Genomic DNA, 13,582 nt, shown 5'->3' with positions numbered 1-13,582 from the left:
GTGACATTAAGCTTCTTTAAGTTACTGTGAATTTATAGTATTATTGATTAAATACTGATCATTACTAGTGTAATCAGAATTTAGACATATTTCCTTTTGCTTTTAAGCAAATCTGTTAACATTGTAATATTTTTAAATTTTGTATGTTTAATACTAAATCATTAAGAATCATGGAATAAGTTAGATTTTAATACACAAAATATAAAGCATACAGAAATGTATTAAAACATCATGGTATATGTAACAGGAAGATTTAGATTTATCTAGATGACTTGGATTTGTCAAGTTTTTTAATGTATAGGAACACTTTGACAATGTAGTGTGAATTGATTAACATTTCTTTAAAACCCATAATGCTAGACAAGATAAATACTATGTAATCAGATGTTAGACATTTTTACTTTTTGCATTTAAATCTCTTTATGTAAGACAGATTTTAATTATTTTTATATTGACTATTAATGAATTATAGAATTAATAACATTTAATCCCTTCAGAGAAAACTCAATAAAGGCAACAATTTGAGAAACATATATCAATACAAAGCTGCCATAACATGTAAGACCAGGTACAGTTTGGATCTCTTGTCTAGAACTGCTCTCCAGGTTAACCTGCACTCCTTCTGCCACATACAGTGAAACTGTTTTGATGTGAAGACTATAAACTTAGGGTGATAAGGCCCATATATGTAGCAGATGCTTTAGGATACAAAGCTCTCTTTCAAAAATGAGTGAAAAATTAAGACTGTCTTATATAAATGAGATAAAAAAGTTCATCACAACTAGTTCTGCTCTTCAAGAAATATGGACAAGAGTCTGATAATGTGAAATGAAGAACAACAAATAACAATGCAAAATCTCACAAAAATGTAAAGGCCCTGGTAAAGGTACATGTACAGAACAATACAAAAGCCCCTGATATTATAATGTAAGTGAACAAATCACTTATACATCTGGTATAACATTCTATAAAGCATGAAACATGGTATAAACCAAATAGTGTTTTATATACAAATGAAATTAATTTTTATCAGTTTAAAATAGATCGTTATACCTTTACTTATTTTTATTTTGTATTTGTAGTACTGGGAATATAACCCAGGTCCTCATGACACCCCAAGCCCTTAGATTATTATAAGTGCAATGGTAACCATTGTAATATGCAAACTTGCAAATAAGAAAAGAAATAAAACATGCCACTGCCCCCCCCCCCCAAAAAAAATTAGTGAAACACAAAGGAAAACCATCAGGGAGGAAAAGAGGAACAAAAATCCTATAAGACGAAAAAATCAGTAATTTATTGAAATGAAAATGGGTTGCATGCACCAGCAAATATACTTAGGCTGAATGGATAAAAAATAAGATACAATGATAAATTGCCTATTAGCGACTAACTTTCCATCTAATGTCAAAATGAAAAGGTAGAAAAAGATATTTCAGTTATATTAGAACCTATAGCAAGGCTGACCATACTTATACAAAATAGATTTTAAGACAAAAATTGTCACAAGACAGAGAACATTGTATGATGATGAAAGGATCAGTTTAAACACAAGATAAATGGTTAAATATGCACCTAATATCAGAGCAACTAAATGTATTTAGCAGACATTGATAGTACTCATGGGATATACAAGAAATAAATAATATCATGAGACTTCAAAATTCCATTTTTTCAGCAATGGATTGAAAAATAGTATAAATGAGGAAACAGAACTGGAACAACACATTAGAAAAATCAGATCTACCAGGCCTATATAGAATAGTTCACCCAACAATAGAGCATACATTCTTCTCAAGCAACAATGGCATACTCTCCCAGATAGCCACATTAGATCATGAAATCAATCTTGAAAAATTTAGGAAGATTTAAAATACACAAAGCATCTTTTCTGACCCCATAAAGGAATATAAGAAAAAAAACATATCGGAAGAGAAACAGGAAACTCCACAAATATATGGAAATTAATGATGCATTCTTAAACCACCAATGAGTCAAAGAGGAAATGACCAGGGAAATTATAAAATATTTGGAAACAAAAGCAAAGGCACACCATAAGAACTTATGAGATGCAGCAAAAGCAGTTCTGAGAGAGGAGTTCATAGTGGTAAACACCTGCATCAAAAAAGAAGGAAGATAGCAAATCAAGAACTTAAATTTATATCCCAAAGAACTAAAAGAAGAACAAACTAAATACAAAGTCAGCAGAAAAAAGAAAATTATATGAGTATGAATCAAGGGAAGCAATAGAAAAATCGATGAAATCAAGAATTTTCTTAAAGATCAACAATGTTGACAAATACTTAGCTAGACCAACAAGAAAGAAGTTTTGAATATCTAACTTAGAAATTACAGAGGACACCTTACAACTGATGTTAAAGGAGTAAAAGGACTCAGAGCATTACTTTGTGAATTGTATGCTGACAAATTGGTTGACCTTGAAGAAACGTAGAAATTCCTACAAAAGTATAATCTACCAAGAAGAAATCAAGAAGAAATAAAAATCTAAACACATCCATAACAAGTGAGGTTATTGAACCAATAACAAATACCTCCCCACAAAGCAAACTCAGGATCACAGCATTCACAGCAGATTTGTACTGAACATTTAAAAAGGGATTAACATCATTTTTTTCTCTAATTCTTCCAAAGAAAGAAACAGGAGGAGAAATATCCAAACTCATTCTGGGAGGTCAAAATTACCCTAATACCAAATTACCTAGCATGACAAAATTATAGAACAATATATCTGGTGAATGTTGATACATAAATCTTTAACAAAAAAATAGCAAGCTAAATTCACGAGCACATTTAAAGAACCATACATTATGGCCACCAATATTTATACATGAAATTCGAAATAATTCATCATATATAAATCAATGAATGTGATATATCACATTAACAGAATGAAGAACAAAATAATATGATAATGCAGAAAAAGCACTTGATAAAATTCAACTTATATTTATAATAAAAATACTCATCAAAAAAGGAAGAGAAAGTTTCTTGGACATACTAAATTTAATATATAAAATGCCCATAATTAATAGCATATTCAATGGGAAAGGCTGAATTTTTTTTCTCTAAGATTAGGAAAAAAACAAAGATGCCCCCTCTAACCACTATTTTTAAACATATGATTGGAAGTTCTAGCCATATCAATTAGACAAGAAAAAAAAAATAAAAACATTCAAGTTGAAAAAAGGAAGAATTCAAACAATTTCTGCTCACAGACAACATGATCTTGTCCGTAGAAATCTCTGAGGATTTATACACATAAAACCTGTAATTATTAGAATAAGTGAATTTGGCAAAGCTGCTGGATGCAATATCAACAAATTCAGTTGTAGCAATAAATAAGCAAACAAGGAAAAAAATGAAGAGAAGATATCCATTTATTCTGACATCAAAAAGAAGAAAATACTTAGGAATAAACTTAAGCAGATGAAAAAAACATACATTAAACTTATATTGCTATGGGAAATGAAAGGAACAGAACAAGTAAATGAAAATTCATCGTGTGTTCATGAACTGGAAGACATAAAATTGTTAAAATGTTCATACTACCCAAAATGATCTACATTTAATTTAATTAAATTTAATCTTTATGAAAATCCCAATAACCTTTATAGAGTAATAGCAAAAAAGATTTCAAATTTCATGTGGAATCTCAAAGAGTCATGGACAGCCAAAATTCTCTTCAACAGGAACAAATTTAGAGGGCTTACACTGCCTTTTTTATTTAATATTTTTAGTTGTAAATGGACACAATACCTTTACTTATTTATTTTTTATGTGGGTGCTGAGGATTGAACCCAGTGCCTCACACCTGTCAGGCAAGTGCTCTACCACTGAGCCACAACCGCAGCCCCAACACTGCCTGATTTTAAGTATACAACACAGAAAAAATATTTTAGGCATGTGGTACTGGATATGAAGAGAAATATACAGGCCAAAATAACAGAACAGAAAGCCCAGAAATAAACCCCTGCACATATAGCCAAGTGATTATTGACAGAAATTCTTAGAATAAACATTTGTCTTTAACAAATGGCACTGGGAAAATGGGGTATTCACATGCAAAAAGAATGAGTTGGACCTTTACCTTACACCACCCAGAAAAGTTAACTTGAAATGGATTAAAGAGCTAACATGAGATCTAAAACTATTAAAATCCCAGAAGAAAAACAGAGAAAAACTTCCACACATTGTTTTTGACAAAGATTTCTTGGTATAATATGAAAGCACAGAAAACAATAATTGCAAATCATATATCTGATAAGGAGTTTCTATTTAAAATGAGTAAGAATCTTCTACAATTCTACAACAACAGTAACAATAACCCCTATAAATCTGTTTTTAAATTTTGTGAAAACTTACATTTTCCCAAAGAAAATATTAAAATGATCAATAAACCTATGAAAAGATGCTGAACATGATTAGTTATTAGAGAAAAGCAAACAGAAACAATACAATATATATTTTTGCTAAAACAAAATATAAAAAGAAAATAACTATTTTTTAGGATATGGAAAGTTGTAAACCTTTTACACTGTTGAGAATGTAAAATGGTGCAGCCATTATGGAAAACAGCATAGTGTTTTCAAAAAATTAAAAATAATATTATCATACTTCTATCAATCTCATTTCTGGCTATATAACCCGAAGAACTGAAAGATGGTATTGGGGAGATGTTAATTATAAAATTAATGGATAAAAATAAATTGATAAGCATGCAATGTAATATTATATGGCCTTTAAAAATAAATTCTGTCTCATGTCATTACACACATGACCCTTGTGGATGGTAAGCTAATCAAAATATGATGACTGCAAAAAGAAAAATATGATGTGATTTCACTCATAAGTAGTATCTAAAGTAGTCAAAATTCATAGAAATAGAAATTAGAAAAGTGAGCACTATGTTCAGAAGGAGGCTATGGGAAATTAATGTCATTAGATATAGAGTTCTAAGCTGAAAGACAAAACATTCCAGAGATTTCCTACACATTAATATGAATATACTTAATATTATCGAACTTATATGTAAAATGATAAGATGGTATATTTTGTGTTATGTGTTTTTTACCATAATGAACAGTTTCAAAAAGGAAATTAGAAAGTACAATACCTATAATGAGAAATTCATTAAATAGATAAGTAACAGGTTTGAGATGGCAAAGAAAATCAATATAGTTGAAAATAAATCAATATAATTTGATTAACCTCTGGACCAGAGAGAAAAAAATGAAGACAAGGGGCTAGGGTTGTGGCTCAGTGGCAGAACGCTTGCCTGACATGTGTGGCACTGTGTTGTATCCTAAGCTCCAAATAAAAATAAATAAATAAAGGCATTGTGTCCATCTACAACCAAAAAAAGAACTTTTTAAAAAATGAAGATAAGATCCTTAGAGATATTGAAGACATCATTATTAAATTGAAATATATAACAGATATCTATGAAATGTCCCTAACATTTGCAAATTTATTAACATACTTCTAAGTCATCTTTGCACTCAAAAGGAAATCAAAAGAAATTAGAAAAAATTGAGATAAATAATGACCCTATAATACATCAAAATCTGATATATCTTATCAGATTACAACACTTGACGTAGTCAGTCTTTTTAGTTTTAATCATGCCATTCTCGTTGTAAGATGATTATCTTATTGTGTGTATGTGTGTTTGTGTGTGTGTGTGTTAATTTTAATCTTGTCATTCTACCGTAAGTAGCTATTTTTATGAGGACATTCACACCTAAAAAGACTTGTATAAAAAAGAAACGTTAAAGCCACATACTCATGAACATAGATGCAAAATCCTTAAGAAAATAAACACTCTAATATGAAAAATAAGATAATAGTTTACTACCACATGGAACTTATTCTAGCAATGCAATTTTTTAATATATTTTTTTAGTTGTAATCATGGACCTTTATTTTATTTATTTATATGCAGTGCTGAGAATCAAAGCCAGTGCCTCGCACATGCTAAGCAAGCACTTTATCACTGAGCTACAATTCCAGCCCCAGCAATGATTTTTTAATATTCAAAAAACAATTGATCTCATGCCTATAATTGCTGAGGGCCATTGCCAAGTAGGAATGATGCATCAAAATTTCCTTGCCAGCGTACCCCATGTTAAATGGATTTCGCTGTTGACATTGCATGTAAGGTGACCTTGCTCAAGGACCAAGGCGGATCCGGGTTTAGAGCTGATCAGGTTTGAGGAAGTATCCCGGTCCTTGGGTTTAGGGCGTTCCCGGTTTAAGACAATAGGGGTTTTAGGGAAGTTGGCGGTTGAAGATTATTGCTGCCGGGATTAGGATGTTCCTGCTGCTTGTTCCCGTTGAGTTCTCGTGAGATTAAAATGGGATTTGAAAAAATGCCTCGTGGAGTAGGTGAATTGTGCGGGCAGAACTTGGATTTCGGGAGAACGTGTTTGTAGAGGCCGGTATGAGTTCGGGAATAAAGGATTGCTGTTTGAATCTACAAGGTGTGTGGTGGCTCGTGATTCTGTGCCAAGCCCAGACATTGGCATATAATCCCAGCAGCTTGAGAGGCTGATTCAGGAGAACCACAAGTTCAAAGCCAGCCTCAGCAAAAGTGAGGCAGTAAGCAACTCAGTGAGATTCTGACTCTAATTAAAATATAAAATAGGGCTAGAGATATGGCTCATTGGTCAAGTGCCCCTGAGCTCAATCCTCAGTAACAAAAAAAAAAAAAAAGATTTAATTTACTATAATGATTTTACATCAAAGGAGATAGAAAAAGTATTCAACAAAATTCTTTGTAAAAGACAAAATTCATTGTAAAAGACAATCTGAGAAGAAAATAGACTACTTAATAAAGGTATTTGTAAAAAATGTACAGTTAATATCATTCTTAGTGGTAAAAATTTGAATATTTCTGTATTAATTTAATAGGACTGCCATAAATTCTCAGCACTACATATAAACAGACAGACAGACACACACACACACACACACACACACACACACACACACACACACATACTCTGTTTGGCTTCCAGGACAGAAATTTGGTGTTGGAAGTTAGAAAGTCTAAAGTCAATGGGACAGCACTCTTGCTTTTCTTTTCTTCTTTTTTTTTAAAATTTATATATAACACTGGAATGAATTACAACTCTTATTACATATATAGAGCTCAATTTTTATATCTCTTGTTGTATACATAGTATACTCACACCAAGTCATGTCCTCATACATGTACTTCGGATAATAATGATCATCACATTTAACCATCATTAAATATCCCAAGGCCCTCTCTTCCCCTCTCACCCCTCTGCCCTTGTTGCTTCTTTCTTATGCCAGAGTAGGAAAGATCCTTTGTATGTTCTTCTCCATGACTTGTAGATGACCTTCCTCTCCCTATGTGGTTTTACATTATTTTTCCTCATGTAGGTATCTTTGTGCCAAATTTACCCTTTTTACAAGGACAAGGTTCATCTTGATTAAGGGACTACTCTAGTAACCTAAGTTTAACTTCATTATCTCTATAAAGACCCTTTCTCCAAATAAGGTCACATTCTGAGGAACCAGGCACTAGAACTCAAACCTGTGAATTTTTAAAAAATACACAACTCAACCCTACCAGTTTCCTTTTTGAGATCAAGAACAAGGTCAGGATGTAAATTATTTAATAGTTTGTTGGAATTTCTAGCCAATGCAATAAGGCAAGAAAAGGCATAGGTATGAAAGAAAGAAAAAAGTGAAAATGTCTTTGTTCTCAGATGCCATGATTATTTATGCAGAAAATCCTACAGCATCTTAAAAATATACTTCTTAGAAATAATGAATTAATTTATCAAAGATACAAGATAAATTCTACATGTAGTAGCATGATTTGGAAAGTGAATTTTTTAAAAAGTCCTTTATGGTAGAATATAAAACATAAAATAATGGATAACAAATATGAAAAATAAGACCCATATAGTGAAAAGTATAAAATATATATGGGAGGAAGATTGTCAACCTTACTGGTTCTCAAGAAAATAAAATTAAAGGCTAAATAAGATTCATTTTGAAAGGGAATGACAATATTAAAAACAAACAAAAAAGGCAATGTCATGTAAATGATGTGTAGCAACTGAATTAGTCTTAAATTACTAAAGGGAGTATATGCTATAATGTTGGTAAAGAGTTTCATGATCTTTATAAGTGTATACATTTAAAATGAATACCAACAATTTTATTTTTAGATCTTAAAAAGAGATATAAAATATAAGTCTCTGAAAAGTCTTTTTCTTGCTTTTTCATAGTAGTTTCATTTAGGATTAAAGTAAGATATATAAGATAAAAATAGATAAAAAATAACCAAAGATAAAATATAAAGCCAAAGATAAAAATAAAAGCCAAAATAAAAATAACTAAAAGGTCCATCAACATGTAGACAGATTAACAAATAATCAGAATTTCATAAATCAGCATACAGCACAGCCATATAAATGATAATACTACTACAACATAATTTTTTAAAATAAGTGTCACATTGATTAAGTTTTTAAGTAAGATTCCCTTTTAGAACAGCTGATGAAGTCCAAAGACCCAAGTACCTCCCTTATAGAATTCTCACTCTGTATGGCAGTCTGATTTCCCAGGGTCTAGGTGCCAAACTATTAGGGACAACTCCTATTACCTAAACGTCAATGAAATTATTCAAAAGAGCTAGTCCTAACCACTCCCTAGCCCTTGCTTGCCCATTCTATCCTGTAGAAACCATAATGAAAGTGCTTGCCCATATTTCCCTCTATACTTCTGCCTGATATTGTTGTGTTCCATCCTAGTACTTCTCCTGAGGAGTTTTGTGTGGTATATTGTTTCTCCCTAAGATCTGTGAGCATAACAATCTCTAAAACTCCAGTTTCTTTCTCTTGATCTGTATCATACATCACCAAAGAAAGTATATTTAAAAACACTGATAAACACAAAGAACATACTTAAATTCATTTCCTATGGATATTGTAACAAATAAACATACTCTTAGTGGCTTAAAACCACAGGAGCATATTCTGTTACAGTTCAAGATGCCAGAAGTCCACATCAGGGAGTCAGTGAGGCTATGCTCCTTTCAGAGGCTCCAAACATAATTCCAATCTTATTTCTTCCAGTTTTTGGTGGCTGCTGGAATTCCATGAGTTGGGACCACATCACCCAGTATCTGCATCTTTAGTTTCCTGTATGTCAAATTTCTCTTTTATTCCTTCTAGTAGGACACATGTCAAGGCATTTAGGTCCATTGTGAATAATCTAAAATATTCAACCCATCTCAAGAATATTAATTCAAACACATCTGCAAAGACCCTTTTTCTAAATGAGGTAATGTTCAGAAGTTCTAAAAAATAGAATTTGATGTCCTTTTAAAATTTTAATAGATTTTATTTTTATGAAAACTTTTAGATTCATAGCAAACATGAATGTATAGTACAGAGTTTCAATATACCCTCAACCCAACCCCACAATTCCACTCCCACTATCAACTGCACCAGAGTGGAACATTACTATAATTGATGAATCTTCATTGACACACCTTTATTACCAAAAGTTTACATTATGGTGCATGCTTGGTATTGAACATTTTATATTTTGGAAAATGAACTATGATATGTATTTACTATTAAAATATACAGAATGGTTTCACTACTTTATAAATCCTCCATATTCCACGTATTCATCCCTCTCTTACCCTTATCATCTGGTGATCACTGATATTCCTACTTTGTTTGCACTTTTGTTTTAAAGAATGTCATATATTTGTACTCATACAGTATGCACTTTTTAAAAACTTTCTTCATTCATTTAGTATCATTAATTTACATTTCCTTTATAACTTTTCATCTCATTTCTTCTTCGTGCTAAAAAATTAAACACGCACACACATGCGTGCATACATATACCCTCGGTTTATCCATTCACCTTCTGAAGGACATATTGCTGCTTCCCATTTTGGACAATTATAAATAAAGATGTTATGGACATTGGTTTGTGGGATTTTTGTGAGCATTAGTTTTTGCTATGTTGGCAAATACCAAAGTATGGTGAGAGAATGTTTAGTTTTTGTTATAACATTTTGTATTGATACAAGCAAATCAGTTGCTGTCAGAATGTTGGATTTTCACCATTCTAATAAGTGTGTAGTAGTTTTTTGTTGTTTTAACTTGCAATTCCCAATGAAATATGATATCAAATATCTTCTTATATGCTTAACTTACAACCAACATATCTTTTTCATGACATATCTGTTCAAATATTTTGCCCAGTATTTAATTGGATTGTCCATTTTCTCATTGCTGAGTTTCAAGGTTTCTTTGTACACTTTGGATAACAGTCCTTTATCAAATGTCATTTGCACACATTTTCTCACAGTCTGTGGCTTGTAGCTTGATAACATCTTTAACAGAAATGATGTTCTGAATTTTAATTAAGTCCAGGTGATTCATTATTTTTTCATGAATTATGCCTTTGGTGTTGTATTTAAGAGGTGATGACCACATCCATGCCTACCAAGATTTTCTCCTCTGTTATTTTCTAAGTATTTCATGGTTTTGCCTTTTATACTTACAGTGTGGTCCATTTTGAGTTATTTTTTGTGAAAGGGGTAAAGTCTGTCTCATTATGTTTTTTTCAATTTGGATGTCCACTTGTTCTTGCACCATTTGTTGAAAAGTTTACCTTTTCCAACTGTATTTCCTTTGTTCCTTTGTCAAAGATCAGTTGGCTATATTTACATGAGTCTATTTTTGAGTTCTCTATTCTGTTTGATTGAACTACTATCTTTTATTATTATTGACTTTGGCAAAGGATCTAAGAGTTTTCTTTGGACTTTAAAAATCTCTATGGTGTGACTTTCATTGAAAAGATAGAAACCAAGTACCTAATTTCCACTATGATGAAGGGTAAAAAGAGATTTATAAAAATAGTATGAAAGAAGACAAGGGTATAAAAAGAAGAATCAATGTGATATTAAGTGGATTTAAACACAAATGTATTAATTACTTTCAGTTTAAGTGGACTAAATGTTTCTGTTAAAAGAAAAGCATTTTCACACATAATATTAAAGTGTAGGGATAGAAAAAAAATAAAGTTAAAAAACCAGAACAAAATAATCTATGGATAGTCTAACAAAATACAAGCTAGTATATCTTTGTTAGTATTTAAAATATTAGCTTTACAGCCAAATAAGCACAAAAGGCAAAAATAGCTATTCTTTAATAATAAAATATTTGACTCTGGAAATTAACTCTTCAAATTATAACTCACCTTAAAATCCATTTTTAAAATAGATAATGCTAAAAAAAATAGTAAGAAATAATAGTTCACAATTAAATTGGGAAATATTTAACATACCAGCCTCAGGAGTTGTTAAAACAATAGATTTGAATAGCATTTAATTAACCTAATCAAATGGAAATATGGAGAAAATATTCTTTTGACTATTGTGTACATCTGGGATCAGAAAATGAGTCTTTATAAGGTCAAAATAGAACAGAAGATGTTAATTATAGTAATATCGTATGGTTGGTTTCTATTGATTGTAATTTTAATATTATGCAAATATTAATTTTAATTTAATATTATTTAATAATATTTAATATTATTAAAGTTGGTTCCTTACAAAGGTATACTCTGTGGTCTCTTTAGTTGTGTTGTAATATATCTTAGCACACTTATCATAGTCTAACCAGAAATTGTTGTATGAAGTATCTAACTTTTGCCTTTCTGTTGAATTAAAATTTTTTAATTTTTTAAAAATACCTTTATTTTATTTATTTATTTTCTAATGTGATGCTGAGTATTGGATCCAGGACCTCTCAGATGTTAGCTGAGCCCTCTACTGTTGGGCCACAACCCCAGTCCACAAGTATTTTTTATTTCAATTTGTACTTCCCACATTACCAGCAAAATTCAGCAACTTTTATAGATTTGGCAACTTGGGTTTTCACTTAAGATTGCTTGTTTCTTTTTCTGCCATTTTTACTTCTAGATTTTTCTTCTTCATATTGAGAATTTGGAATCCTTGTATTCTTGTTATAGTTTGTTATATATTGCAGATGTATTCTTTACCTGTCCATCACTTATTTTTGAATAATTTTTGTAGTGTAAATTTAAGTAATCTTGAATGTTGGTAATAAATAGGGAGTACCAAAAGTATGCTGGCATTATTATTTGGTTTAGCTATTTACCATGCAAAAGGTTTTATTACTTTTTAAATTATTTTTTGTTATAGTATATGTCATTTGTATCTCTCTTAAATCACATCAATAAAATAAAATTTTAATTAGATAAGTGGTTCTATGTGACCAAAAAGTATAAATTATAAAATTAAATTTAAAAGTAAACAACAATACAACAATACATTAATTTTATATTTTTTATATTGAAGTATTTTTATATTGAAGTATTCTCAGAAATTTCACTGGTTACTTAGAAATTTAAGTCTGGAAAATACTGAAGTAATTATTCCAATAGTGTCTTTGATTGTTAGCATTTTTCTATCATTTATTCTTCCCTTAAATTTTCATATCCCATGAAAAAAGAAATGTATAGAATATCTTATGAATTTAAAAGCTTACAGGAACCTAGTGGATGTATGGGTCAAGAGACTATGCTGTAGTAAGAAAAACTCAAAAATTTTCAGTGGCTTCAAATGACCAAGTTTGTTTTTCATTTTCATCTAAGATCAGCAAGGGAATTCTTATTAGTCCCTTTGCAATGGCAATAAAACCTTTATTTTGACAAATACTTTAACAATTTAGGAGGCCCCTAAATAAACATTATTTTTTTATTGCTTTTCATTGCCAAAGCACATTACTTGGACTTCCTCAAATTCAAACAGGTGTATATTTCACCTGCAGGGAGACACCCCAACTATTGTGAACAATAGTCTTTCTGTTTGTGAGTGTGAAGTTTTAATTGAAAACTACCAGAAAGATATAATTCCATTTGAGTTAACTCTTGAAAAGCAAGAAATATATGAGGAACTCTTACCACTTCCACAGTCTTCTAAAAATATTATTATTAACTAAATAGGAATTTATATATTCCAAAATATGTTCACCAACAATACTTTGTCTGATTTTCATAACAACCAAACAAGGGGAACTATAGGAAGAGCTCACTGAAGAGTTAGACAACTTTGTCTTGAATTTCAGTCCAATATTTTCTACAATTTGACAATGAACAAATCTTATAGCTTGCTTTTTTCAATGTCTCTGTTTTCTCATTTTAAAAATAGTGATAATCCCATTTGACAGGGTTATCCCATACCTCGATATATGTCCAAAGGAGTCAAAATTAGCATATTACAGAGACACAGCCACATCAATGTTTATAGCAGCTCAATCCACAATGGCTAAGCTATGGAGCCCACCTAGATGCCCTTCAACAGATGAATGGATAAAGAAAATGTGGCATATATACACAATGATATGAGTATGAGTCAGTCATAAAGAGAATGACTTTATGTCATTTGCCAGTAAATAGATGAATCTAGAAACTATCATGCTAAGTGAAATCAGCCAATCCCCCAAAATCAAATTTGAATGTTTTCCCTGGATAT

The sequence above is a fragment of the Spermophilus citellus genome (assembly GCF_964194105.1).
Source record: "Spermophilus citellus genome assembly, chromosome: 9".
NCBI classification, from domain to species: Eukaryota; Metazoa; Chordata; class Mammalia; order Rodentia; family Sciuridae; genus Spermophilus; species Spermophilus citellus.
This window is presented reverse-complemented; position numbering follows the sequence as displayed.